Genomic DNA, 3950 nt, shown 5'->3' with positions numbered 1-3950 from the left:
ACCTGTTGATGAACCCGCCTGTTGATGAACTCACCTGTTGATGAACCCACCTGTTGATGAACTCACTGCGGATGAACTTGCCTGTTAATGAACTCACCTGTTGATGACTTCAACTGTTGACAAACTCACCTGTTGATGAACTTGCCTGTTGAAGTACCCGCCTGTTGATGAACCCGCCTGTTGATGAACTCACCTGTTGATGAACCCGCCTGTTGATGAACTCACCTGTTGATGAACCCGCCTTTTGATGAACTCACCTGTTGATGAACCCACCTGTTGATGAACTCACTGCGGATGAACTTGCCTGTTAATGAACTCACCTGTTGATGACTTCAACTGTTGACAAACTCACCTGTTGATGAACTTGCCTGTTGAAGAACCCGCCTGTTGATGAACTCAACTGTTGATGAACCCGTCTGTTGATGAACCCACCTGTTGATGAACTCACCTGTTGATGAAGTGCCTGTTGATGAACCCGCCTGTTGATGTACTCACCTGTTGATGAACCAGCCTGTTGAAGAACTCACCTGTTGATGAAGCCGCCTGTTGATGAACCCATCTGTTGATGAATTCACCTGTTGATGAACCCGCCTGTTGATGAAACCGCCTGTTGATGATCCCACATTTTGATGAAGCCACCTGTGGAAGAACCCACCTGTTGAAGAACTCACCTGTTGATGAACCTGCCTGTTGATGAACTCACCTGCTGATGAACCCACCTGTTGATGAACTCACCTGTTGATGAACTCACCTGTTGATGAACCCACCTGTTGATGAACTCACCTGTTGATAAACTCAACTGCTGATGAACCCGCCTGTTGATGAACTCACCTGTTGATGAACCCACCTGTTGATGAACTCACCTGTTGATGAACCCACCTGTTGATGAACTCACGTGTTGATGAACCTGCCTGTTGATGAACTCACCTGCTGATGGACCCACCTGTTAATGAACTCACCTGTTGATTAACTCACCTGTTGATGAACCCACCTGTTGATGAACTCACCTGTTGATGACCCCGCCTGTTGATGAACTCACCTGTTGATGAACCCGCCTATTGATGACCCCGCTTGTTGATGAACCATCCTGTTGATCAACCCACCTGTTGATGAACTCACGTGTTGATGAATCTGCGTGATGATGAACTCACCACTTGATGAACCCGCCTGATGATGACCACACCTGTTGATGAACCTGCCTGATGATGAACTCACCTGTTCATGAACCTGCCTGATGATGAACTCACCTGTATATGAACCCACATCTTGATGAAACGACCTGTTGCTGAACTCACCTGTTGATGATCCCACATGTTGATGAACGCAGCTGCTGATGAACCCACCTGCTAAAGAACTCACCTTTTGATGAACTCACCTGTTGATGAACTCACCTGTTGATGAACGCACCTGTTGATGAACCCGCCTGTTGATGAACTCACCTGTTGATGAATTCACCTTTTGATGAACATGCCTGATGATGAACTCACCTGTTGATGAACCCGCCTGTTGATTAACCTGCCTGTTGATGAACCCGCCTGTTGATGAACCCACCCGTTGATGAACTCACCTTTTGATGAACGCACCTGTTGATGAACCCGCCCGTTGATGAACCCACCTGTTGATGAACTCACATGTTGATGATCCCACATGTTGATGAACCCGCCTGTTGATGAACGCACCTGTTGATGAACTCAGCTGTTGATGAACCCATCTGTTGATGAACCCACCTGTTGATGAAACCACCTGTTGGTTAACTCGCCTGTTGATGATCCCACCTGTTGATGAACTCACCTGTTGATGAACCCACCTTTTGATGAACCCACCTGTTGATGAACCCATCTATTGATGAACTCACCTGTTGATGATCCCACATTTTGATGAACCCACCTGTGGAAGAACCCACCAGTTGAAGAACTCACCTGTTGATGAACTCACCTGTTGATTAACCCACCTGTTGTTGAACCCGCCTGTTGATGAACTCACCTGTTGATGAACGTGCCTGATGATGAACTCACCTGTTGATAATCCCGCCTGTTGATGAACTCACCTGTTGATGACCACACCTGTTGATGAACTCACCTATTGATTAACCCACCTGTTGATGAACTCAGCTGTTGATGAACCCACCTGTTGATGAACCCGCCTTTTGATGAACTCACCTGTTGATGAACGTGCCTGATGAAGAAATCACCTGTTGATGATCCCGCCTGTTGATGAACTCACCTGTTGATGACCACACCTGTTGATGAACTCACCTGTTGATTAAACCACCTGTTGATGAACTCACCTGTTGATGAAGCCGCCTGTTGATGAACCCACCTGTTGATGAACTCACCTGTTGATGACCACACCTGTTGAAGAACTCACCTGTTGATTAACCCACCTGTTGATGAACTCATCTGTTGATGAAGCCACCTGTTGATGAATCCACCTGTTGATTAACTCACCTGTTGATGACCCCGGCTGTTGATGAGCTCACCTGTTGATGAACCCGCATGTTGATGAACCATCCTGAAGATGAACTCACCTGTTGAGGAACACACCTTTTGATGAACACACCTGTTGCTGAACCCACCTGTTGAAGAACTCACCTGTTGATGAACCCGCCTGATGATGAACCCATCTGTTGATGAACTCACCTGTTGATGAACCCGCCTGTTGACGAAACCGCCTGTTGAGGAACGCACCTGTGGATTAACCCACCTGTTGATGAACTCACCTGTTGATTAACCCACCTGTTGATGAACTCACCTGTTGATGAACCCACCTGTTGATGAACTCACCTGTTGATAAACTCACCTGCTGATGAACCCGCCTGTTGATGAACTCACCTGTTGATGAACCCACCTGTTGATGAACTCACCTGTTGATGAACCCACCTGTTGATGAACTCACGTGTTGATGAACCTGCCTGTTGATGAACTCACCTGCTGATGGACCCGCCTGTTAATGAACTCACCTGTTGATTAACTCACCTGTTGATGAACTCACCTGTTGATGACCCCGCCTGTTGATGAACTCACCTGTTGATGAACCCGCCTATTGATGACCCCGACTGTTGATGAACTCACCTGTTGATAAACCCGCCTGTTGATGAACCATCCTGTTGATCAACCCACCTGTTGATGAACTCACGTGTTGATGAATCTGCGTGATGATGAACTCACCACTTGATGAACCCGCCTGATGATGACCACACCTGTTGATGAACCTGCCTGATGATGAACTCACCTGTTCATGAACCTGCCTGATGATGAACTCACCTGTATATGAACCCACATCTTGATGAAACTACCTGTTGCTGAACTCACCTGTTGATGATCCCACATGTTGATGAACGCAGCTGCTGATGAACCCACCTGCTAAAGAACTCACCTGTTGATGAACTCACCTGTTGATGAACGCACCTGTTGATGAACCCACCTGTTGATGAACTCACCTGTTGATGAATTCACCTTTTGATGAACATGCCTGATGATGAACTCACCTGTTGATGAACCCACCTGTTGATTAACCTGCCTGTTGATGAACCCGCCTGTTGATGAACCCACCCGTTGATGAACTCACCTGTTGATGAACGCACCTGTTGATGAACCCGCCCGTTGATGAACCCACCTGTTGATGAACTCACATGTTGATGATCCCACATGTTGATGAACCCGCCTGTTGATGAACGCACCTGTTGATGAACTCAGCTGTTGATGAACCCATCTGTTGATGAACCCACCTGTTGATGAAACCACCTGTTGGTTAACTCGCCTGTTGATGATCCCACCTGTTGATGAACTCACCTGTTGACGAACCCACCTTTTGATGAACCCACCTGTTGATGAAACCACCTGTTGGTTAACTCGCCTGTTGATGATCCCACCTGTTGATGAACTCACCTGTTGACGAACCCACCTTTTGATGAACCCACCTGTTGATGAACCCATCTATTGATGAACTCA

The sequence above is a fragment of the Somniosus microcephalus genome, chromosome 2 (genome assembly GCF_052327205.1).
Source record: "Somniosus microcephalus isolate GS21.2 chromosome 2, FLI_Smic_1.0, whole genome shotgun sequence".
NCBI lineage: Eukaryota > Metazoa > Chordata > Chondrichthyes > Squaliformes > Somniosidae > Somniosus > Somniosus microcephalus.
Note: the sequence above shows the minus strand (reverse complement) of the source record.